This window comes from Pongo pygmaeus, chromosome 1 (assembly GCF_028885625.2).
Source record: "Pongo pygmaeus isolate AG05252 chromosome 1, NHGRI_mPonPyg2-v2.0_pri, whole genome shotgun sequence".
Lineage (NCBI taxonomy): Eukaryota > Metazoa > Chordata > Mammalia > Primates > Hominidae > Pongo > Pongo pygmaeus.
In genome coordinates, this window is record NC_072373.2 from 45,781,753 (window position 1) to 45,808,407 (window position 26,655).

At 45.2% G+C, this 26,655-nt stretch overlaps 1 protein-coding gene and 1 pseudogene across 7 annotated transcripts in view; one reads left to right on the forward strand and one right to left on the reverse strand.

The window, feature by feature from the left end:
- Positions 1–26,655, reverse strand: part of ATP2B4 (ATPase plasma membrane Ca2+ transporting 4) — a 115,050-nt gene that overhangs the window by 74,683 nt on the left and 13,712 nt on the right. The window lies entirely within an intron of this gene.
- LOC129032435 (ribosome biogenesis protein NSA2 homolog) lies at positions 11,400–12,257 on the forward strand (annotated as a pseudogene).

Genomic DNA, 26,655 nt, shown 5'->3' on the forward strand with positions numbered 1-26,655 from the left:
CCCAAACTTCTGACTTTATTATCCCATACTTATGTGTATCCCTTCCCCTACCTCCTCTTCCCCAATCTATCTGTCTATTTCAATCTCTCAATCTCTCTCATTCTCTTTTTCCACATCTCCAGGGACAGCCTAATTGGATGGAATTAATTCTCCTTGCCTGGATAATTTCGAAACGAATCAGTCCTGTCCTAGTCCACAGTGGCTCACATAGTGGAAGGAGCAGGAATGTGCTGAGAAGCAAGTCAGGCACTTGTGGGGCTGCCACAGCCAGCACCAACCCAGGGCCCATCTGTGTCACTGGGGTCACGGATGATGGGTCAAAGGCACGTGGGACCAGATTCCATGAGCCAATCTGCATTCTCCCCAGTCCATCTGGAGCTTGCTTGTCTAAGTCAGATATTTATGCGGGAACTAACTACACTGGAGGTAGAGATAAACAGTTAACACTGAGGACCCTAGGTGGGGGAAGGGGAGGGATAGGAGAATATTCCCATGGATTAAATACAAAAGTCAGTTATAGTAACTACAGCCTTCTAAAAAATGAAAAAACAAAACAAACCACCAAAGTCAGGATGTAGTATGCTCAGCCAAGCTCCCAATCTAGCATAAATACGGGAGTGGCTTGATGGAGGCAGAAGACTAGACAGATTGAAAAGGCACCCGGGGCTACAATCTGACCCCGGCTCCTTTCAGGGTTCCCAAGGAAGCTGACAACTCAAGAACTGAACACAATAAGCTAGTCCTACCCAACTATAAGCTGCAAGATGGCTCCACTGTTCCACCTCCGTTCCACTCTGAGCCTACAGAGCGTGGTGGAGAATAGACATATGGACGCTAAAATCCAACCCATGGTGACAGGCTGCTTTCTTCTCTCTTTCTCCACCACTACACAAGGATTCGCAGAGGAGGAGTAGCATCACACATCCTATCCAAGCAGAGTGAAACTTTCGTAGGCATCTCACGCTATTTGCTTCTGCAGAAGATTGCCAGAGCAAGCTTTCCCCCAGTTCCTCCAGTCTAACACACCCTGGCCAGCTGTTCCAAATTAGCAAGATCTTCATCACCAGAGAGGGATCTTTTTCAGTGTGGGGGGAGGGGGTCACTTTCCTCCCTTTAGGGTTCTTGTCACTGGGCCCTCTCTCTGTAAGCAGCCAAGTCCTCAGAGAAGCTGAGGACTTGCCAGCCTGCTGTCTTCCCTCCCTCCTCCAGTGGCCAGCCCAAGAAAGAGAGCTCGCCTTCATGTGGGGGAAGTCCCATGGCAGTGAGGCTATGGAAACTTTGCCGTCTAAGGCTGTGGAATTCTTCCACTGGGCTCCTGCAGTTAATCATTGCAGCTCCCTGGATTCCCAACTTTGGGCTTTAAAAGGTAGCACCCGAGCAAGAAGGACAAACATTTCGAGAAGAAAGAAAAAAAAGTTGGTGTAAGCGAAAAGATAACTACCTCCAACACTAGTCTACTGAGTAACTGAGCAATTGTGAGAAGAGGAAAGAAGAAAAGAGCACAGGAAAAATAAGTATAGACCACACTCCAGAACATTACTCCAGATTGCCAGTGAATGCTGCCCATATCCACTCCCTAGAACCTACAGGGAACATTGCTCCTTTGCTAATGTACTTGTAGAAGGATTATCTAGGGTTGCTTTGTTTGAAACTTTCTCCTCTCAGCAGATCATGGGCTTCTGTCCCCCTTTGGAAAAAAGTGCTAGAGGCAGGGCACGATGACTCACACCTGTAATCCCTGCATTGTGGGAGGCTGAGGTGGGCAGATTGCTTGAATCCAGGAGTTCGAGACCAGCTGGAGCAACATGGTGAAATCCCATCTCTACAAAATATACAAAAATTAGCCAGGCATGGTGGTGTGCACCTATAGTCCCAGCTACTCTGGAGGCTGAGGTGGGAGGATCTCCTGAACCTGGGAGGCAGAGGTTGCAGTGAGTGGAGATGGCACCACTGCACTCCAGCCTGGATGACAAAGACCGACCCTATCTTAAAACAAACAAAACAAAAGCAAAAAGGTGCTAGAGAGCTCACAATTGTGAGTACCCAGCACTGAAATATTAACTTCCAAGATGGTCAAAGTGGCTTCTTAGGCCAGGTTGTCATGGTTTCCAAGACCACAAACAGAAGTTTGGTTCAAAAGAAGGGCAGGAAGGGAACTGCCTTTTTCTTCCTAAGGGAATAGTTTCAAGAGCCAAGATAAGAGGGGGACATGGCAAAAGGAAGAGAAGTTTACATAACAGGGCAAAGAAAATGGACAGTCTTGAGAGTTCAATTTTTCCTGGTGAGCATAGGGAGAGAGGCTTCATTTGTAGGATTATAAGGCCCTATTCAGATGGTGAGATTAACCTAGGAGGTTAATAGGAAGAGGAGTCAGTTTTCTACTATGTTAAATGTCCACCCAACCAAACCTAGGAGGCACAAAGCATGGGGGCCAAAATTAAGCTGCTTTGGGAAAGCGAAGGCCCTCCAAAGACTCTGAGTTTTTCCTGCAAGAGGGCAGATGTGATAATCATCCCCAGAAGTGATGTGTGGAGGTGCTGTTTCCAGAATTGAGGCCTGCCTTGCTGTCCACCCCGGGCAGGTCCCCTGGTCAGGACCCTTTCAACTCTCATTTCAAAGGAGCCAGATGGAGGAGAACATTGTAAGAAACCAAAATGCTACCATTCCTCCCAGCAGGAGCTATCAGCTGAGTGTGGCCACCTGGCCCAGGAATTCCCTTTCAGACTCATGGGCAGTTCTCTGTGGCTTATGAGAATCCCCTTGGATGCTTCCTCCTGAGCTGGTGCCAGCTTGGAAAGGAGACAGAGTTGCTCACCGCTCTGCTCTACCCAGAAGCAGCAACTGTGGCACCATTGTAGGTTAATTACCACGTATGCCTCACCACCTTCTCAAAGCAGGTAGGCTGACCACAAGCTAGGAGGCAGGTCAGACCTGTCACAATTTTATCGCCAGTAACAATACTAGCCAGTAAGTTCCTGGTCTTTTCAGGGAGCATGTCCCCTGCTTTTCCCACCAACTATATCAAATAAGAATCCCATAATTATAGCCACGTAGATGGAAAAGTCTAAACAAATCCCCTCATTTTACATTTAAGCATGTATTAGCATTCTGCTGAGCACTGGATAAAAAGGCTATACCATCTTTTTTTTTTTTTTTTTGAGATGGAGTCTAGCTCTGTCACCAGGCTGGAGTGCAGTGCTGTGATCTCGGCTCACTGCAACCTCCGCCTCCCCGGTTCAAGTGATTCTCCTGCCTCAGCCTCCTGAGTACCTGGGACTACAGGCACGCACCACTATGCCTGGCTAATTTTTGTATTTTTAGTAGAGACAGGGTTTCACCATATTGGCCAGGCTGGTCTTGAACTCCTGACCTCGTGATCCGCCCGCCTCGGCCTCCCAAAGTGTTGGGATTACACGCGTGAGCCACCGAGCCTGGCCAAGGCTACACAATCTTGACAGGAAAGCAGGACAGGGGCAGAGACACCTGAGGCAAAGAAATCTGTATTGGGTGTCAAAGGAAGGGCAGAAACATCTCCCACGCCTGCTCGCCTGTGCCTACCCAAAACCTCTAGGGTTTCCCCTGCCGCCAGCTTGTGGCCATCAAGCTGCTGCAGGAGAGAGCTCATCACAGCGTGGGCCTCCCACTAAGGGCTCAGGCTGAGCAGAGGGGATCCTTCTCTTTCCAGAGCTGCTACATACAGTCAGGTAGCATGTGCCATGAACATGGGCACCAGGTAAGGAGGTGGTTTGGGAGATGAAATCCACCCTAAGTTTTGCCAGATGGGCCTTGCACCTGTGGGCTATATTCACCTTTCTAAAATCTTTAAAAGTACCTTAAGGGCCGGGCGCGGTGGCTCACGCCTGTAACCCCAGCACTTTGGGAGGCTGAGGCGGGCAGATCATGAGGTCAGGAGATTGAGACCACGGTGAAATTCCATCTCTACTAAAAATACAAAAAATTAGGCAGGCACGGTGGCGGGCGCCTGTAGTCCTAGCTACTTGGGAAGCTGAGGCAGGAGAATAGCGTGAACCCAGGAAGCGGAGATTGCAGTGAGCCGAGATTGCGCCACTGCACTCCAGCCTGGGTGACAGAGCGAGACTCCATCTCAAAAATAAAAATAAAAATAAAAAATAAAAGTACCTTAAGGACTAGCAGGTGCAGTTAACTGTCAACCTGGCATTCCCTTGGGTCACCAAATCCTGAAAAATATCTAAGGAAGAAAACCAGTAGTGAATCCAGTTTGACCTGGGGATGCACCAGAGGCAGGGCTGAAGATGTCAAAGCAGCCAGCCCCGTGGGGCCCCTGCACCCGGGCCAGGTTCCTGCCCCTCACAGCTCACAGGCTCTCCCATGAAGTCCTTCCCAAGTAGCACCAGTGCCTCTCAGCCAAACCTCCTCCAAATCCATTCTCCCTGAGCCTTCATTTCCTCATCTAAAAAAAGGGGATCAAAAAGTCATCTACCCCATACCAAAGTTGAAAGGATTATTACTTTTTTCATGTGCAAAGGCCCTTGCCCTTGGATGAAGATCAGGTATCTTAAGAAGCCACCGAACAGTGGAGGCAAACTGCCTCTGCCCCTCTGTCAGAGCCTCCCCGTGCCTTTGGCCACCGTGTTCCTATACTTTCCAGTCCTGGATCTGGACCCTTGGCTCTGTGTACCAGGAGGACATTGGTACTCCCCATTCCCAGACTTCTCCAGAATCTCTAATTTTTGCAGCTATATCTGGGGAATCTATCTGTCTGAGGTTCCTTTTTAAGTGGTGTCAGCAAGACTGAGTAAAAAGACAGAAAAAGTTCATGAGAGTAAAGGAACTCTGTGTTAAGAATTCACATGTGGATAATGCTTCACAGTTTTCAAAGCACTCTGACATTTGATCTTTGCAACAATATTTTAAGATAGACAGGACTGACAATATCATTCTTTGACAGATTTTAGAACATATGGTCTTAAAGGTGAAGTGACTCACTCAGTTAAGGCCATGCAACCACAGGAAGAGCCTAGAAGAAGCTAAGGCATACTCCATACTACAAGGTCCTAAAAGAAATTGGAGAGAAGAGGCTGGGCACAGTGGCTCATGTCTGTAATCCCAGAGACTCAGGAGGCCGAGGCAGGAGGATCGCTTGAGGCCAGGAGTTTGAGACCAGCCTGGGCAATACAGTGAGACACTGTCACTACAAAAAATAAAAAATTAGCCGGATGTGGTAGCATGTGCCTGTATTCCCCACTACTTAGGAGGCTGAGGAGGGAAGATTGCTTGAGCCCAGGAGTTTGAAGCTGCGGTAAGCTATGATCACACCACTGCACTCTAGCATGGTGACAGAGCAAGACCTTGCTTAAAAAACAAAAAAACAAAAAAAAAAAAAAAGAGAGAGAGCAGCCTGTATAAAATAGTGGGATAATTCTAGGCCCAACCCAGGACATTGGAGCTGGGGATTCCTGTCCTGATGAGCTCAGAGGATTAATATAGGTTATCCTACTTCCTCTCAGAGGTAACAGTGAGACATGCTGAATGTATGTGTGATGTCTGTGTGTGTCATTCTTCTTGGCCATGGGTACCTTGAGAGTACAGTCTGTGGTCTAGATGGAGGCGGTACACCTCCTGGTGTGTTGTGGAGGTACAAAAGGGAGGAGAACAAAAAAGGGTGGAGGAAGATTAGAGAAAGAAAGGAAGAGGGCTCTTTCCCTTAGGGAATTCCCTGTCCGCAGAATTCTAAATAAAGAAGACAGGACACACCCATATTAAGAAGGCCTATGATTATAGTACAGCTCAACCAGAAATATTGAAGTGCATCGGGACCAGGAAGGACAAATACTGACAAGGGGAAGAAATGCAAAAAACAAAAGCAAACACAAACCCAAAAAATATAAACAGGAAACAAAATGTTGCTTTAGAGTCTCTACACCCTTTAAAGGCCTTCAGTATTGAAAGGAGGGAATCTCCAGGGTTAACAACAGGGTCTTTCCCTAGGAAGGCAAGCAAATGCAAGGTTGTGGCCCCAGATAATCACTTCTCTCTAGCTAGCGCTTCTGGGTTCAGATGATGTCATGTGCATTAAGTATTTGTTGAGAAAGAGACCTCTGGAAGAGTAAAACCTCAGGACAGAGTTTATAAACAGCACACCCAATTCCACCTGCCTTCCACCATCTGGGAGAGTGACCCTCCTCAGTTTCCTGCTACAAGGAAAGAGTAGGCTATTCTCTTCATGTTACTGCAAATTATGATATACCCAAAAAATGTGATTTAAAAAAGGAGGGCCTCCATGGGCAGATGAATGGACAAACAAGTGTAGCACATCCATACAATGGAATTATTAATCAAGGAAGGATGTTCTGCCACATGCTGCCACACAGATGAACCTTGAAAACATTATGCTAAGTGAAATAAGCCAGTCACACACACACAAACAAATATGGTATAATTCTATTCATATGAAGTATGTAGAATACGCAAATTCATAGAGACAGGAAGTAGAGTGGAGGTTACCACAGGCTGGATGGAGTGGGGAATGGGCATTATTGTTTAATGGGTACAGAGTTTCAGTTTGGGATGAAGGAGAAGTTCTAGACATGGATGATGGTGATGGGAAACCTACATTGGGAATGTAGTTAGTACCACTGAACAGTCTACTTAAAAATGGTTAAGATAAGCTGGGTGAGGTGGCTCATGCCTGTAATCCCAACACTTTGGGAGGCTGAGGCGGGTGGATCATGAGGTCAGGAGATCGAGACCATCCTGGCTAACACGGTGAAACCCCGTCTCTACTAAAAATACAAAAAGAAATTAGTCGGGCATGGTGGTGGGTGCCTGCAGTCCCAGCTACTCGGGAGGCTGGGGCAGGAGAATGGCATGAACCCGTGAGGCAGAGCTTGCAGTGAGCTGAGATCGTGCCACCGCACTCCAGCCTGGGTGACAGAGCGAGACTCCAACTCAAAAAAAAAAAAAAAAAAAAAAATTAGCTGTGCATGGTGGTGTGTGACTGTAGTCCTAGTTGCTCGGGAGGCTGAGGCAGGAGAATCACTTGAACCTGGGAGGCAGAAGTTGTAGTGAGCCAAGATCGTGCCACTGCACTCCAGCCTGGGCAACTGAGTGAGACTCCATCTCAAAAAAAAAAAAAAAAAAAAAAAAACATTAAGATGGCAAATTTTATGTTCTGTATATTTTATCACAGTAAAATAAATAAATAAATAAAAATAGGAGAAGGAAGAAGAGCAGATGGAAGAGTCATCCTGGTATAGACAGGTGAGAAGGGTGGAGAAGGGAAGAGCAGAGCTAAGTTCCAGATGTGGACCAGCAGCTGCTGTCACCGGGAGCTCAGACCCATTGTGGTAATGGAGGTGGAGGCCAGTGGGGCACAGGTCAGTCACCACAGACATGCCCAGGGCTGGGAGCCCACACGGAGCCTGGAACAACATCAAAGAACTCAAGGGACCTGGCAAAGCTGAGTGACAAGGCAAAGAGCTGGAGAAACAGACTGGGCTTTCTGAATACCATGCAGTGTGCTTGTGTGTGGTAGGAGACAATGGTGGGAGTGCATTGAGGGTGTTGGGCATAGGGTAGACAAATCACCTTTTCAAAGAGCAGGAGAAAGGCATCTGTGTTCATCCTCTCCTCTCCCAAAGTCACCCCATCATCAGCTCAGAGAACATAGGCACCTGGTTAGAGCAGGTACAGCTAAGGCTTTCCTGACCCAAGATGGGGAACTAAGTCTCCAGGCTTTTTGATCACTCTGTATTAGTAACTCATTTGATCCTCTCAACAACCTTGGGAAATGGGTCGTATCACTCCCATTTTACAGAGGATAAAACTGGCTAAATACTTTGTCTAGGCTCACACAGTAAGAAGTCAAGCCAGAATCCAAACCTGACTTTGGCAGAAGCCACACTTTTTTCATAATATTGCCTTTGAGGTGCTTTCCAGACATGAGAGCTCCCCTTCTCAGTGATCATTCACCTCTTAAAGTATGGTGCAGAGATTAAGAGCATAAGCTCTGTGGACAGACGGCCCAAATCCCAGATCCACCACCACAATCACTACCCATTTGACCTTGGGAACTTTTTTTTTTTTTTTTTAGACGAAGTTTCTCTCTTGTTGCTCTGGCTGGAGTGCAGTGGCGCGATCTCAGCTCACTGTAACCTCTGCCTCCTGGGTTCAAGCAATTCTCCTGCCTTGGCCTCCCAAACAGCTGGAACTAGAGGGCCACCCCACCGTGCCTGGCTAATTTTTGTATTTTTAGTAGAGACAGGGTTTCACCATGTTGCCAGACTGATCTCGAACTCCTAACCTCAAGTGATCCGCCTGCCTCGGCCTCCCAAAGTGCTGGGATTACAGGCGTGAGCCACCGTGCCCAGTCCCCATGCTCTTCTTCTTATTTATTTATTTTTTTGAGACAGAGTCTTACTCTTGCTAGGCTGGAGTGCAGTGGTGTGATCTTGGCTCACTGCAACCTCCGTCTCCCAGGTTCAAGCAATTCTCCTGCCTCAGCCTCTCAAGTAGCTGGGACTACAGGGGCTCACTACCATGCCCAGCTAATTGTTGTATTTTCAGGAGAGACGGGGTTTCACCATGTTGGCCAGGCTGGTCTCGATCTCTTGACCTCACGATCTGCCCACCTCGGTCTCCCAAAGTGCTGGGATTACAGGTGTGAGCCACTGTGCCCAGGCCTCCCCCTACCCCCCACCTCCATTCTCTTACTGCTCCCTAGGAGCCTATTCATTCGCTGTTACATTGAACTGGAACCTCATTTTTTATCTCCACCACCCCAAGTGATACATTCTCACCCCAATGGCATGCATTCTCACAATCTTCCAACCTACTACCTTTTGTGATGGTTATTTTTGTCCCTTTTCAACAACTGAGGAACTAAGGCCTAAAGCTCTACAGTTAACTTGTGGTGAAACTGGACCATAAACCCAGGTCCAAAAAACTCATGGTCTTGGCTGTTACATGATGTTTTGGCATTAGAGAGAAAAAAATCTACCACATGGTAAAGGGGACAGTAGCTTGGGTTGAATTTCAAACACTTGGATTGGAATCCAAGCTCTGTGACCTTGGACAAGTTTCTTTCTTTCTTTTTTTTTTTTTTTTTTTGAGATGGAGTCTTGCTCTGCCGCCCAGGCTGGAGTGCAGTGGCACAATCTTGGCTCACTGCAACCTCCAGCTCCCAGGTTCAAGCGATTCTCCTGCCTCAGCCTCCTGAGTAGCTGAGATTACAGGCACCTGCCACCATGCCCGGCTAATTTTTGTGTTTTTAGTAGAGACATGATTTCACCATTTTGGCCAGGCTAGTCTAGAACTCCTGACCTCGTGATCCACCTGCCTTGGCCTCCCAAAGTGCTGGGATTATAGGTGTGAGCCACCACACCCAGCTATTTATATATATATATTTTTTAGCAACAGGGTCTCAGGCTGGATGGAGCAATCTTCCTGCTTCAGCCTCCCCAGTAGCTAGAACTACAGGCATGTACCACCATGCCTAGCTAATTTTTACTTTTATTTTTTAAGACAGGGTCTTGCTTTGTTACTTAGGCTGGAATGCAGTGGCATGATCAGAACTCACTGAAGCCTCAGCCTCTGGGCTCAAGTGATCCTCCCACCTCAGCCTCCTTTGTGGACTACAGGGGTGTGCCACCATGCCTGGCTAATTTTCAAATGTTTTTGTAGAGACAACGTTTTGCTATGTGGTCCCGGCTGGTCTTAAACTCCTGGGCTCAAGTGATCCTCCCACCTCTGCCTCCCAAAGTGCTGGGATTACGGGTGTGAGCCACTGCACCTGGCCAGAAACTATAATTTTAAATGCCTGCTTTGGGCTTGTCATTCTGACATATATTACTTGAAATTATAAAGATTAATGATTCAAAGTGATTAATACAAGAGCTACTCAAGAAATGGTAATCTTTATTATTTTCTTCGATATCACAACCATAAATTTTTTTTTTTAACTGACACATTTTCTATCATTTTCATTTGTGTTTCCTTTTCATTTTTCTTCCCTTCTGCTAGTTTGGAAGTTATATTATACCAAGTTTTTTAGTATTAGCCTAGAAATCTTAACATAAAGACTTCTAATAATCAATATCTTTAATTTTTTCCCTAGAAAATATAAGGACCTTAGAACACTTAAACTCCAATTACTATATTCACCTTCTAATTTTTTTTTTCAGACACAGTCTCACTTTGTCACCTAGGCTGGAGTGCAGTGGCGCGATCTCGGCTCACTGCAACCTCCGCCTCCTGGGTTCAAGCAATTCTCCTGCCTCAGCCTCCTCAGTAGCTGGGATTACAGGCACACACCACCACACCCAGCTAATTTTTGTATTTTTAGTAGAGATGGGGTTTCACCATGTTGGCCAGGCTGGTCTCAATGTCCTGACCTTGTGATCCACCCACCTCAGCCTCCCAAAGTGTTGAGATTACAGGCACGAGCCACCGCGCCTGGCCTCACCTTCCAACTTATATGCTATAGTTACTGAGGATTTAAATTATATCTTCATTTTATTCCTATCAATTAGACATTGTTATATTTCTTGTCTTTGACATTAATATTTAGATTTCACTCCATGTTTACCATTTTATTTGCTCATCATCCCTTCTTCATTTCTTTTTCTTTTTTCTTTTTTTTTTTTTTTTTGAGACAGAGTCTCCCTCTGTTGGCCAGGGTGGAGTGCAGTGGTGCCATCATAGCTCACTGCAGACTGAATCTCCTGGGCTCAAGTGATCCTCCCACCTCAGTCTCCCAAGTAGCTGGGACTACAGGCCTGCATCATCATGCCAGGCTTTTTTTTTTTTTTTTTTTTTTTATTAGAGATGAGGTTTCTCTATTTTGCCCAGGCTGTTCTTGAACTCCTGAGCTCAAAAGATCCTTTCATCTGGTTTCCCAGAGTGCTAGGACTATAAGGCATGAGCCACAGTGCTCAGTCCATCATCCCTTCTTGAATCTTAGACTTTCCTTTTAGTACAGGCCTACCTTGGAGACATTGCAGGTACGATTCCAGACCACTGCAATAAGGCAAGTTCCTGGTTATTTATTATTTTTTTGGTTTCTCAGTGCATATAAAAGTTATGTGTACACAATACTATAGTCTATTAAGTGTTTTTATGGTTAAAAAACACAATGTGACTACCTTAATTAAAATATATTTTGTGTTAAAAATGCTAATGATCGGCTGTGGTTCACGCCTGTAATCCTAGCACTTTGGGAGGTTGAGGGGGGCGGATCACTTGAGGTCAGGAGTTCAAGGCCAGCCTGGCCAACATGGTGAAACCCTGTCTCTACTAAAAATATTTTTAAAAAAGGGTGACCCTTTCCTGTCTCGGCCTGCGCGGAGTCTCTGAGACCTTAAAATTGAGAGTGTTTTCGCACCTCAGGGGCTGTTCCTGGTGGTTCTGCACCCGTCACCATGCCACTGAACGAACATGTTGAATTACACCATAAACACTATGGATACCGTTTGGATTACCATGAGAAAAAAAGAAAGAAGGAAAGTCAAGAGGCTTATGAACGAGAGGCTCATGAACGTTCAAAGAAGGCAAAGAAAATGATTGGTCTGAAGGCTAAGCTTTACCATAAACAGCGTCATGATGAGAAAATACAAATGAAAAAGACTATCAAGATGCATGAAAAGAGAAACACCAAACAAAAGAAGGATGAAAAGACTCCACAGGGAGCAGTACCTGCCTATCTGCTGGACAGAGAGGGACAATCCCGAGCCAAAGTACTTTCCAATATGATTAAACAGAAATGAAAAGAGAAGGTGGGAAAACGGGAAGTCCCTCTGACTAAAGTACGTGCCCAGGGAGAAACAGACGTATTAAAAGTTGTTTGAACAGGAAAGAGAAAGAAGAAGACATGGAAGAGGGTGGTTACTAAACTCTGCTTTGTCGGAGATGGCTTTACAAGAAAACCACCTAAATATGAAAGACTCATCAGGCCAATATGCATTTCAAGAAAGCCCATGTATTACATCTTGAACTGAAAGCCACCTTTTGCCCACCAATACTTGGTGTAAAGAAGACTCCCTCATCCCTACTGTATACAACTTTAGGTGTTATTACCAAAGATATTGTCATTGAGGTAAATGTGAGCGAATTGGGCCTTGTGACACAAGGAGGCAAAGTTATTTGGGGAAAATATGCTCAGGTTACCAACAGTCCTGAAAATGATGGATGCATAAATGCAGTCTTACTGGTTTGACAGCAATTTCATATATAATTATTGAGGACTACACACCAACTGAAAAAACTGCCATTACTGTAATGTTTCTACCAAACAGCCATACATGTCTGCAATCAAGAGATTTATTACATTGTAAACATTAAAATGGTCCAGTTTTATAAATGGTCTTTGCTTTGAAATCTGCTTAGACCCCATGTTCATAAAATTGAATGATTGAAAAAAAGCAAATATACAAATATCCTACTTCATCAATATCTGCATTTATGCGTGGGTATTCAGCAATTTCCTGAAAAACCACCAGTGTCCATTGAAAATGCCTTTCAAAAAGGTTAATACACAATTATGTGTCTGAGAATTTAACTGAAGTATCTTCTACCTTGTTAATCATTAATCCTAAAAAGGTAGCATTAATACAGATGTTAAGTTTACAGTGTTTACACTAAAAGTATGTGAGAAGACAAAAAGTTCAGAACTCTTAGAGAAATCTTTTCACCTGTGAAATCCTTAACTTCTGAATACAGCAAAGGTCTAGTGAATTCACATTCTAAACATTTTTTCTTCCATTTACCATGTAGAATAACACCTACTTGGCACTGTTTTCTACTTGAATCATGAAAATGAAAAAAAATACTAAAGTCTTTGTACTTTCTTAGCATTTCTGTGTTCTAAACAGTATATTTCTAGTTTCAGAATGGTATTAAGAATTAGTTTAAGCAACTCCAGCTAAGTTTTAAAAGGAAAAGAAGACTGCACTGATTCTCTGAGGAGAAATTTATTTGCAGTTAGATGACGTAAAAAAGTAAGGTGTTAGGGTTGTAACTTGGTGAAAGCACTTTTGTGATCTGTGATATGTTGTGGCTTTAAGGATAGCTGTATATTACATTAATCTATAATCACCAAAAAAAAAAAAAAAAAAAAAAAAATAGCCAGGCGTGGTGGCACATGTAATCCCAGCTACTCGGGAGGCTGAGTTGAGAGAATCGCTTGAACCCAGGAGGCAAAGGTTGCAGTGAGCCAAGATCGCACCGTTGCACTCCAGCCTGGGCAACAGAGCAAGACTCCGTCTCAAAAACAAAACAAAACAAAACAAAAACAATGTTAATGATCATCTGAGCCTTCAGGAAGTGGTAATGTTTTTGCTGGTGGAGAGGTCTTGTCTCAATGTGGATGGCTGCTTGCTGATGGGTGGGGTAGCTGTGACAATTTCTTCAAATAAGACAACAATAAAGTTTGCTGCATTGATTGACTCTTTAGTGAGACTTCTCTATAGCATACGATGCTATTTGACAGCATTTTTTCCTTTTCTTTCTTTTCTTATTTTATTTATTATTATTATTATTATTATTATTATTATTTGAGATGGAGTCTTGCTATGTTGCCCAGGCTGGAGTGCAGTGACACGATCTGAGCTCACTGCAACTTCCACCTCCCAGGTTCAAGCAATTCTCCTGCCTCAGCCTTCCAAGTAGCTGGGATTACAGGAATGCACCACCACACCTGGTTAATTTTTGTATTTTTAGCAGAGACAGGGTTTCTCCATGTTGGCCAGGCTGGTCTCCAACTCTTGACCTCAGGTGATCTGCCTGCCTTGGCCTCCCAAAGTGCTGGGATTACAGACGTGAGCCATCATGCCTGGCCTCTTTTTTTTACATCCCCATGAAGGACTGATATTTGATAGCATTTTACCCAGAGTAGAACTTCTTTCAAAATTGAAGTCAATCCTCTCAAACCCTGCAGCTGCTTTATCAACTATGTTTATGTAATATTCTAAATCCTTTGTTGTCACTTCAACAGTATTTACAGCATCTTCACCAGGAGTAGATGTCATCTCAAGAAACCACTTTCTTTGCTCATTCCTAAAAAGCAGCTCCTCATTTGTTCAAGTTTTATCATGAGATGGCAGCAATTCAGTCATATCCTCAGGTTCTACTTCTAATTCTAGTTCTCTTGCTATTTCCACCACATCTACAGTTACTTCCTCCACTGAAATCCTGAACCCCTCAAAGTCAGCCATGAGGGTTGGAATCAATTTCTTCCAAACTCCTGTTAATGTTGATATTTTGACTTCCTCCATGAATCATGAATATTCTTTTTCTTTCCTTTTTTTTTTTTTTTCCCAGACGAGGTCTCACTCTGTCACCCAGGCTGGAGTGCAGTGGCACAATCATGGCTCACTGCACCCTCGACCTCTCAGGCCCAAACGATCCTCTCACTTCAGCCTCCTGAGTAGCTGAGAGCACAAGAGCACACCACCATGCCTGACTAATTTTTTCACTTTTTGTAGAGACAGGGTCTCCCTGTGTTGCCAGGCTGGTCTCAAACTCCTAGGCTCAAGTGATCTTCATGCCTCAGCCTCCCAAAATGCTATGATTACAAGCAAGAGCCACCATTCCCAGCCCTTGAATGTTCTTAATGGCCTCTAGAATGGTGGATTCTTTCCAGAGGGTTTCAATTCACTTTGCCCAGATCCATCAGAGGAATCATTGTCTATGGCAGCTATAGCTTTACAAAATACATTTCTTAAATGATAAGACTTGAAAGTCAAATTTGTTCCTTGTTCCATGAGCTGCAGAATAGATTTTGTGTTAGCAAGCATGAAAACAACATTCATCTCCTTGTATGTCTCCATCAGAGCTCTTGGGTTATCAGGTGCATTGTCAATGAGCAGTAGTATTTTGAAAGGAGTAGGTTTCAACAGTGGGCTTAAAATATTCGGTAAACTGGCCAGGCACGGTGGCTCACGCCTGTAATCCCAACACTTTGGGAGGCCGAGGTGGGCGGATCACCTGAGGTCAGGAGTTCGAGACCAGCCTGACCAATATGATTTAACCCTGTCTTTACTAAAAACACAAAAATTAGCCAGGCGTGGGGGCATGCGCCTGTAATCCCAGCTACTCGGGAGGCTGAGACAGGAGAATTGCTTGAACACGGGAGGTGGACACAGCAGTGAGCCAAGATTGCACAATTGCACTCCAGCCTTGGCAACAAGAGTGAAACTCCATCTCAAAAAAAAAAAAAAAAAAAAAAAAAAAAAAAATATATATATATATATATATATATATATATATATTTGGCAAACCATGCTGTAAATAGATGAGCTGTCATCCAAGCTTTGTTGTTTCTTTGATAGACCACAGGCAGAATAGATTTAGCATAATCATTAAAGGCCCTAGAAGCCTGGCGCAGTGGCTCACGCCTGTAATCCCAACACTTTGTGAGGCTGAGGAGGGCGGATCACTTGAGGTCAGGAGTTTGAGACCAGCCGGGCCAATATGGTGAAACCCTGTCTCTACTAAAAATATAAAAATTAGCAGGGCGTGGTGGCGGGCACCTGTAATCCCAGCTACTCAGGAGGCTAAGGCAGAAGAATCACTTGAACCTGGAGGGGTGGATAATACATAAAGACCCTAGGATTTTCAGAATGGTAAACATTGACTTTAACTTGAAGTCACCAGCTGCACTGGCCCCTAATGAGAAAGTCAGCCTGTTCTTTGAAACTTTGAAGCCAGGCATTGACTTCTCCTCTCTAGCTATGAAAGTCCTAGATGGCATCTTTTTCCAAGAGAAGGCTGTTTTATCTACATTAAAATCTGTTGTTTAGCATAGCCACTGTCACCAATTATCTTAGCTAGATCTTCCGACTAACTTGCTGTGGTTTCTACGTTAGCACTTGCTGCTTCACCTTTACGTTGTGGAGACAGCTTCTCTCGTTAAACCTCAAGAACCAAGCGCTGCTAGCTTCTAACTTTTCTTCCGCAGCTTCCTCCCCTCTTTCAACCTTCACAGCATTGAAGAGATTTAGGATCTTGCCTTGGATTAGGCTTCAACTTAAGGGAATGTTGTGGCTGGTTTGATCTTCTAATCAGACCACTTGAACTTCCTTCCTGTCAGCAAATAAAGCTGTTTTGCTTTTTTATCATTTGTGTGTTAACTGGAGTAGCACTTTTAATTTCCTTCAAGAACATTTTCCTTTATTCACAACTTGGCTAACTGGTACAAGAGGCCTAGCTTTCGGCCTATCTCAGCTTTCAACACGACTTCCTCAGTAGGCCTAATCATTTCTAGCTTTTGATTTCTAGTGAGAGACCTGTGACTCTTTCTTTCACATGAACACTTAGAGGCCATTGTAGGGTTATTAATTGGCCTACTTTCAATATTGTTGTGTCTTAGGGAATAGGAAGTCCCCAGGAGAAAGTGAGAGATGAAGAACAGCTGGTCAGTGAGGCAGTCAGAACATACACATTTGTTGATTAAGTTTGCTGCCTTATATGGGCACCATTTGTAGCACCCCAAAACAATTCTATCAGTAACACCAAAAAATCACTGATCACAAATCATCATAACACATATAATAATAATGAAAAACTTTGAAACATCATAAGAATTACCAAGATGTGACACAGAGACATGAAATGAGCACATGCTGATAGAAAAATGGCGTCAATAGACTTTCTCAACACAGGGTTGCCACAAACCTTCAATTTGTTTAATAATAAAATAAAAAGGCAATGTCTGAAGTACAATAAAATAAGGTATGCTTATAATTTTTCTTCTTTTGAATTATTTCTTTTAGAAGTTGCTTTAGTAGGCCTCGCATAGTGGCTCACGCCTGTAATCCCAGCACTTTGGGAGGCCGAGGTGGGAGGATCACTTGAGGTCAGGAGTTCAAGACTAGCCTGGCCAACATAGTGAAACCCCGTCTCTACTAAACATACAAAAAAATTAGCCAGGCGTGGAGGCGTGTGCCTGAATTTCAACTACTTGGGAGGCTGAGGCAGGAGAATCTCTTGCACCTGGGAAACGGAGGCTGCAGTGAGCTGAGATTGTGCCTTGCACTCCAGCTTAGGGGACAGAGTGAGACTCTGTGTCAAAAAAAAAGAAGTTGCTTTAGTGGAGTAGTCTGTTGGTAGAAACCTCTGTTTTTGTTTGTCTGTAAAGGGTTTTGTTTTGCTTTTTTTTTTTGAGACAGAGTCTCGCTCTGTCACTCAGGCTGGAGTGCACAATCTTGGCTCACTGCAACCTCCGCCTCCCAGATTCAAGTGACTCTCCTCAGCCTCCTGAGTAGCTAGGACTACAGGCATCCCGCCACCATGCCTGGCTAATTATTTTTTATTTTTAGTAGAGACGGGGTTTCACCATGTTGGCCAAGCTGGTCTCGAACTCCTGACCTCAGGTGATCCCCCTGCCTCGGCATTCCAAAGTGCTGGGATTACAGGCATGAGCCACCGTGCCTAGCAGTGTGTTCATATATTTAGATACAGGCTCACTCTGTCACCCAGGCTGGATGACATGCAGTGTGCAATCAAAGCTCACTGCAGCCTCGAGCTCCTGGACTCAGTGATTTTCTTGCCTCAGCCTCCTGAGTAGCTGGGACTGCAGATGCGTACTACTGTGCCCAGCTAGTATATTTTTTAGATAAAGCATATAAAGCAAGTACAAATAATATGTTTCTTTAGGCATACATATGGTTATCAAGAGAATGGTGACTACAACATTACAGCACAAGACAGTGGTTAGGCTGGGTGATGAGGTGGGGGGATGGGATAGGAAGGGGTCATAGGTGGATGCAAATAAATGGCAGTGATCTCATTTTTGGGTGGTGGGTTCAAGTGTGTTCATTAGGTTAATAAAAAACATTAATAGCATAAATAAATAAGCAGTAAAAGAGAGGCATGCATAAACCAGTCAAGAAAATGAACTGTAGATTTTGATTCATCCAATTTTGTGCATCTGAGAAATAAACAAAAGAGATAGAACTAGAAATGAAAGGCAGAGACAGAGAGAGGAAAAAAAATGGTTCCTATTTCTACCAGCAACATTTTTTAACTTGTGTGATCAAAGACAGCCATGGAACTATCTAAAAATATCAAGACTCTTTTAAATAAGAACTTTTGTTGAAAATTTCATGGTCTAAAATAGCCATTTAACAACACAGTCAAGGCCAGGCACGGTGGCTCATGCCTGTAATCCCAGCACTTTGGGAGGCCGAGGCAGGAGGATCACTGGAGCCCAGGAATTAAGAGAGCAGCCTGGGCAACACAGTGAGACCCCATCTCTACAAAAACACAACGCAAAACAAAAAAACATAGTCAATATACTGCATCTGACTTTATTAGCCTAATAAAATCAATCAACTTAAAAATTCTGGCCTTTTGGTGGTGGTAGAGCGAGGAAGGGGATGAGAGTGGGAATACAGTGAGGGGCAGAAGTGCTGATCTGCATTTACTGCTCTAGGGACAGGAGGCCTAGAAGCTGCCCTGTGCGGGACCTCCGCAGCCGGCATGCGGAGCCTCGCACCAGCGAGGTGTGTGCCACACCCGGGGGTGTGGCAGCCTCGCTCGACCTAGCCCCGCCCTGCTCCCCGCCCGCCCTCGCCCCGGGCCGGCCGAGTTCGGACCTGCAGCTCCCCCCACCTCTGCGCGGTGCGACTCAGCCGCAGGCGCCGGGCTCAGCTGGCTACCAGCGTGGCCCGGGAAGCAGCTGGGGAAACAAACGCCTTAGCCCTGGAGGCCTGGCTCAGCACAGAAGCCCCAAATAAGGCGGGCCGACTCCACCCGGGCAGCAGCGATTGCTCAGAGGGGGCCGATGACTCGCTCGACCCAGCCAGCCAAGCATCTCCCTCCCTCCCCCGGGACCCTCGTCCTGTCCCCCACCACATCACACCACACCACACCACACCCCGGGGAACACACCTGGGGAACCCTCCCAGTTCTCACCCCACCCCTCACCTGGCCTCCCTGAAACCAAACCCTGTGGCTTCAGTGGCTCAGCCGACTTCTCAGCACAGCTTCCCCGGGAGCGCCTGTCCTTGAGCTGCCAAAACCCAGGGGAACAGGGCCTCGCTCCAAGCTTTACGGGGCAGGCATGCTTGATAAATGTCTATTGATCAATGCATGCATTATGTCAGAGGACAAGGGCAAAAACTGGGCTGGTTCTGGGATGTGTGCGTGAAAGCCACTCTGTTTACATCACCATGGAAGGGAAGGTTGGGGTAAATCTGAGATGCTTCAAAACAGGCTATTACAGCGTCTACAAGTGAGTGTTCTCATTAGTCCTCAGCAGCTCTGGAAGAAGGAGAGGTAACCTGGAGCACACCCTACTTAGCGTATGGGGACCCTGGGCCCCAGAGTAGAGAGTGTGACGTGCCTGGCCGGGTATGAGTGGGGACTGTGGAGTTTCCGTGACCTCAATTTTTCTGGTCTGTAAAGTACAGCACTTGGTTTTTTGTTTGTTTTTTAGACAGGGTCTCTGTTGCCCAGGCTGGAGTGCAGTGGCATGATTAAGGCTCACTGCAGCCTCAACCTTCCTGGGCTCAGTGATCCTCCCACCTCAGCCTCCTGAGTAGCTGGGACTACAGGTATGCATCACCATGCCTGGCTATTTTTTTTTGTTTTGTTTGTTTTGGTTTTGGTAGAGATGGGGTTTCCCCATGTTACTCAGGCTGGTCTCGAACTCCTGGGCTCAAGCTATTCTCAGCCTCCCAAAGAACTGGGATTATAGGCGTGAACCACTACGCCCACCCTAAAGTGCAGCACTTTTAACTTTTCAAAGCACTTCCATTTAGATTCCATACTCTCTCCTTAGATTATCATAACTATCATTTGTGGATACAAACAAATGACGAACGAGAAAAGTGAGGCTCAGAGGTTAAGTGACTTGCTCAAGGTCACACTGTTAGCTACTAGCTTGGTCAAGAGTGGAAATAAATTAAGGAATTCTTTTTAATGCCCCAAGATTCCAAGATTTTTCACCCACTTTGAACACATCATTCGTACTTGCTGGAATTCACTCTCCCATTCTACAGCGTGGAAAGAAGCCACCCTACTCAAGAAAGAGGACTCAAATTTTATAGGAGCTGGAGAAATGAATGGTCTCCCCAACCTCAGGGAAGTAAGGAGGGATTTTCCCATGCAAAAATCTCCATAAATACAAATCTTTATATTTGTAGGCACTCCATGGTATACAAAGCACTTTCATATCCATTATCTCAAGTGATTCTTGTCACTTACCTTACCCTGTAAGGTATTCAAGAGGATATTATCTGATATTTTAAGGAGAGTGAAAAGGCTGCAGCAGTTAAGTGGCATGTTCAATAATAATACCCCATTTCCTTCCCATGCATTGCATTACATTGGTTACCCCTGAGGTTCTGAGATAACCAATGTAATGATGAAAAACTCTTTATATTCATAATGGAAACCCAAAGCATCTCCCTCCATTTTTCTCATTTCTGTCCTCAAGATGCCCAGAAAGGAGGAAGGTGGAGGGGTGAAAACTTGGTATGGGCCAGGGGACAAACTACGAGCACAGAGTAGCCCAAGCCTTCCCCAGAGTCATGGCAAAAGATGGTGCCATCTCATGGGTGAACCCAAGACTCCATGTCCTGGCCCTGGATCCTGCACCAAACAGGTGCCTTGGACCAGCCTGTATCTGTCATGGAGGCCACCAGGACTCTTTATCACTCTTGAATTTGTAGCAGTCAGTTGGTACAACCTCCAAGAAGCTGGCACCTCGGGCTGTCATTCCAAAGCCGCCTAACTGCCAAGGGGTGTCAAGTGGCCCACCACAAGCACAGGGACTTTCCCATCTAGTGTCCCATCATACACACTAGACATTGTCTTTGTCCCAAGCCCCACGGTTGCTAATTATCTTTTGGCTGGTGACAGCCTCCAGATCTTCCTTTCTCTCTGCCCCTTCTTGTGCTATTCTTGGATTTTTTTTTTTAAACGCTTCTTTTCTTTAAAAATATAGCTGCAGATAAAATATACTTAGCTTCTCTTTCACACATATACATTTAAGAGAATGAAGGCAGGAAATCTTTCTGGTTCTCTCCAATCACAGACCAGCATGAGAACTCAAACCACCAGGAGGAGCCAGCCTCTCCACCATGAATGAGTAATCCCACTCACAGATTTATAGGGGGCTTTATTTAGGGTGTTCCACATCTTATTCCAGAAGCCTGGCCTTTAGCTGAGCCTGCGTAAAAGCCACTTTACATTTTGACTCCCACTTCAAACACAAGTTGGCCTGCTCATCTTCTCACACCTTCATGTGAGATCCAGACACACAGAGGAAGGTACCTCTCAAAGGTGACCCAAGAGTTCCAAGCCTTCTCCCCTCTCTGATTTCTCATCCCAGGATCAGACCCTGTGTACCACCTAGGCTGGCTCCAGGTGGTCAGCTTCCAAAGCAAAGGCTATGGCCATCAGCACTTTTTTTTTTTCCTAATCATTTATTCATATATTTAAATTTTTTGAGACAGAGTCTCCCTCTGTTGACCAGGCCGGAGTCCAGTGGCATGATCTTGGTTCTCTGCAGCCTCAACCTCCTGGACTCAAGCAAGCCTCCCACCTCAGCCTCCCGAGTAACTGAGACCACAGACATGCACTACCACGCTCAGCTAATTTTCATACTTTTTGTAGAGATGGGGTCTGACTATGGTGCCCAGGCTGGTCTCGAACTCTTGGGATCAAGCAATTCTCCCGCTTTGCCTCCCAAAGTGTTGGGATTATAGACATGAGCCACTGTGTCCAGCCGTTTGTTTTTTTGCTGTTGTTGTTTTCTCTTTTTTTAGAGAGAAGCTCTTGCTCTGTTGCCCAGGCTGGAGCACAGTGGTGCAATCAGAGCTCACTACAGCCTCAAAGCCCTGGACTCAAGGGATCTTCCCGCCTCAGTCTCCTGAGTAGCTGGGACTACAGGTGTGCATCACCACACTTGGCTAATTTTTTAATTTTTTATTTTTTTAAGTGATGGAGTCTCACTAAGTTGCCCAGACTGGTCTTAAAACCCTGGCCTCAAGCCTCAGCCTCCCAAAGTGCTGGGATTACAGGTATGAGCCATTGTGCCCAGCCCATCAGCTTCTTTATTTCCCTTCTAAAACCACAGACACTTTGCCTCTGGTTGCCTCCTATCATTGGATTCCACTGGACTATGTTTGGGGCTGACTTGTGACCAATTCTTTATGATGTGGGAAAATGCTCATGATCTAGTATTGGGTAGGAAAAAAAAATTAAATCAAAATCTTATTATGCAACGTGTTCCCAATTTTGTTTAAAAAATGTATATACTCACCCACGTATATAAAAGACTAAAAGAGACTACACCAAAATGTTAGCAGTTATGTCTGGACTTGTGAAAGTTTTAGTTTTCTCTTCATGCTTTTCTGAATATTCCACACTTTCTAGGATGAACCTGTGTAGAGGCAGTACATAGCTCAGAATCTTTTTTTATTTATTTTTTTTTGAGACGGAGTCTCACTCTGTCACCAGGCTGAAGTGCAGTGGCACAATCTCGGCTCACTGCAACCTCTGCCTCCCAGGTTCAAGTGATTCTCCTGCCTCAGCCTCCCAAGTAGCTGGGATTACAGGTATGTGCCACCACGCCTGGCTAATTTTTGTATTTTTAGTAGAGATGGAGTTTCATCATGTTAACCAGGCTGGTCTTGAACACCTGACCTCAGGTGATCCACCCGCCTTGGCCTCCCAAGGTGCTGGGATTACAGGCGTGAGCCACTGTGCCTGGTCGACTCTTTATGTTTATATTTTTTATTTTTTAGAGATGGGGTCTCATTATATCGCCCAAGATGGATTCAAACTCCTGGACTCAAGCAGTTCTTCTGCCTCAACCTCTCAAAGTGCTGGACTACAGGCACATGCCACCACACCCTTGGACTCTGAAGTTTGAGAGCCATGGTTTGAATTCCACATCCACCACTTGGTAGCTGTGGGAACTTGGATAAAAGTATTTTATCTCTTTGAGCCTTAGTTTCTTTTTTTGAAAGGGAAGATAGGAATGACTCCTTCCTTATTAGGATTGTCATGAGGAGGGAATGAGGTCATGCAGTTTTAGCATGTGTCTTGGTGCCTGAAATATAGTAAGTGCTCAGTATATGTGAGATCCTTTTTACATATTACTTTTATACTCTGGAAAAAAAGTAAATATTCTTAAAAAATAACCACCTGGCTAAAAATTTGCCATTTGGATTAAAGTACACCGAGAAAACAACAAAAGCCCTCCTGGAAATGTGGTGTCTCTAAAAGTGACTGAAACAAGAATGATCATACGATAAGGTAGGGTTTAAACTATGTCAACGTTCCTATGAAAAGGCAATATACGGCCGGGCACGGTGGCTCACGCCTGTAATCCCAGCAATTTGGGAGGCTGAGGCGGATGGATCACGAGGTCAGGAGTTCAAGACCATCCTGACCAAGATGGTGGAACCCTGTCTCTACTAAAAATACAAAAATTAGCCGGGCACAGTGGCAGGCACTTGTAATTCCAGCTACTTGGGAGGCTGAGGCAGGAGAATCGCTTGAACCCAGGAGGCGGAGTTGCAGTGAGCCGAGATTGTGCCACTGCACTCCAGCCTGGGTGACAGAGTAAGATTCCATCTCCAGAAAAAAAAAAAAAAAAAAAAACAGAAAGAAAGAAAAAGGAATATAAGGTGGGAAGGGTGTTGAATGAGGAGTGATGACTGTGATAAATGCAAAGTTGATGAAAGAAAATATAGATGCTTTTTAAATGAAAAACAAAACAAAACAAAAAAACCCTCACAAAACTAGGTAGATTAGATCACAGAATAATGAACTGAGCTATAAAGCAACTAGCAGAAGAAAATCATATAAGCCAGAAAGTAGGGAGAGTCTGTGAGTTGGGTAAACAGGAATGCTCTGTCTGGCTAGGGCATTAGAGAGGCAGTGTTGCCTAGGGCCCAGGTAGGATGACAGGGGCTGAGTCAGAAACAGCCCTGGGTTAAACTGGGGCAGAAGTTAGACCCGGTTTAGACAAGGGACTTTGGGGATTGGAACTATGGATTTGGCCAGCCTGGGGAGCTCTGAAACACAACTGTTTATAGCACTAGGTGCAGGAGATAAGCTGAGCAAGTTAGGAGAATGTACACTTCACTAATCTGAATATAGCTGAGAGCCTGGATCTCCTGACATTGTTCTTAAGCAGTGTGGCCTTCCAATAGCCTGACCTGTTTTGTGCCAGTGACACTAGAGGACGTTGGACACCAGAAAGAAGTAAAAAGAGAATCACCACCATTACCAGGATTCCAAATGCAGTCCAGACCTCCTCTCCACCTTGGCATAGTGGCCACATAGAGTCATACAGAGCGGGGCTGCAGGGAGCTTCACAAGCTCCCAGCATGAGTTTGAAGAGGGAGAGTGAAAGGTGGAGCTTCCTTAGATAAGGGCTCAATAATTCTAGGAGACCAATTCCTAAGCCAAGTCTCCTGGGGAACTGGCCATTTTTTCAACTCTAGTCACCAACTTCCTAGGAAGATGTCCCCAGTCTCTGTCACTGAAGCCCAGCTGAGCAAGACAGCAGTGAGATCTTACTTTTAAATGTTGGTACCCTACTATAATTAATCTGCAGCATTGTTTGGGTAGGAGGAAGCAGAGACTGTTAGAGTTGAAACATCCTAGAAGTACATTTAGCCCTAACTATTCATTTTACATCTGAACAAATTGAAGCCCAGAAAGGTTCAGTGATTTCCCAAAAGTGATAGAACAACTTAAGTGGCTCAAGTTCCAGGTTTCCCAACTTCCAGTCTGGAACTCACTTCTCTAGACCACCCTGCCTGTCATTAGGAAGGCTTTGCAATTATTCAGGCATGAGATGATGAGGTTTTGAGCAGGGAGGGTGGCCCTGGGAAGGAAGAAGGTAAAGTTCACTATGGTCTATTTGTTTAGAGAAAATGTTCTATTTGTTTATATCCATCCATCCATCCATCCATCCATCCATCCAACCATTATTTTTATTTATTTATTTTTTTTTTAAGATGGAGTCTTGCTCTGCTGCCCAGGCTGGAGTGCCATGGCACGATCTCGGCTTACTGCAACCTCTGCCTCCAGGGTTCAAGCAATTCTCCTGCCTCAGTTTCCTGAGTAGTTGAGACTATAGGCACTTGCCACAACATCTGGCTGATTTTTGTACTTTTAGTAGAGATGGGCTTTCATCATGTTGGCCAAGCTGGCCTCGAACCCCTGACGTTAGGTGATCCACCCTCCTCGACCTCCCAAAGTGCTGAGATTACAAGCATGAGCCACCACACCCGGCCCATCTATCCATTCTTTACTGATCCTTATTCTATGAGCCAAGGACTGTGCTAAACACTGAGTATATAGGAATGACTAAAGCATCACTCTCCTTTCAAGTAGCTTGCAGGCTGATGAGTGGGCTCAGTGAAAACGCTGCAGCCAAAACCAACAAGTCGCTGCATCTCAGAAACCATGCTGCCATAAGCCTGTTCACATGAACACTCAGCTAATATTCACACCCTTGTCTGTAAGTCACTGCCTCTGAAACCATCTCCCATCATTGGATGCCATCCCTGAGAAACTGGGAGGGGACCAGAGAATTCCCCCTGTTCCAAGAGAGCCTGGAGCACTTAAGTGATCTATAGGAAACAGAAGCAAGAACTGCACTTAATGCCAAGCCCCTTCCAGCCAGGAAAGGCAAGTTCTGGTTCACGCATTATCTTGGCTAAGCTGCCACTTCTTGCCAGCTAAAGTCTCTGCGTGGGTGTGTGCTTGGAAAAGCAGGGGAGATTCCAGCCTGAGACTCTCTTGCTTATTTATCCAGGGGCAGCTCAATTCCAGTGCAGCTGACAGTTGATCTGGGTGACCAAATAGTGATAGCACCCTTGGGCTACAGCTTCTACAAAAACAAGTAGTGTTGTCACCCAGTCTGACTCCCTCCATCAAAAAGAGATTTCCCAGCACTGACTTCTACAGCCTCTACTCCCAGGGGAGGAATGCAGGGCATGAGTAAACAAGGTGAAGTGGTTGCAGCTCTCTACCCTCCACTCTGCCTTGTTTCACCAGGACTCTTCTTGCTCAAATATCAAGCAAAGCCCTAGAGCTGGCACCAAGAGGGTAACCTGTCTCATGGAAATGATGGAGCCCCTGCATGCCCTTTGATGGAGAGTTGCAGGATGCTGGGGCCTCTGGGCCTTTCGTTACTGGGAGACAATGGGCTATGACCCTTTTATAAATGTACTGAGCCCAAAGTTAGCAGGGAGCAGGCGGGCAGGCTGATGCCAGTCTCCATGGAAAAGGAAGGGAGAAATGGAGGGACAAAAGAGGAACAATTAAAATTCAATGACTACCCTGGCACTCAGAACATGTATCAGTCTTCGTTTGTGTGTGTTCATATTTTCCAGAGGAAACTGAGTCTGAGAGCCTAAATAATTTGTCCACAGTCACACAGCTGGCCAGCCAGACTTGAACCCAGTTCCACCAGACTCCCTCAAATCTGCGCTTTTATATAACACCACCTGCTGGGATTGGAAGGCCAACTAGGTGATTTAGGACACAGGGCATTGTTATACAGAAAGGCACAGGAATGGATTCAGGATTTGGTAAGCTCTGACCCCCGGGGTTGAAAACCCAGTGGAAATTAGCATTCTTTGCTCTATCAATATAAGACCTCAGCATCCTGTTTCCTAGTCCCAGTAAATAGATTTTCCAGTGTTA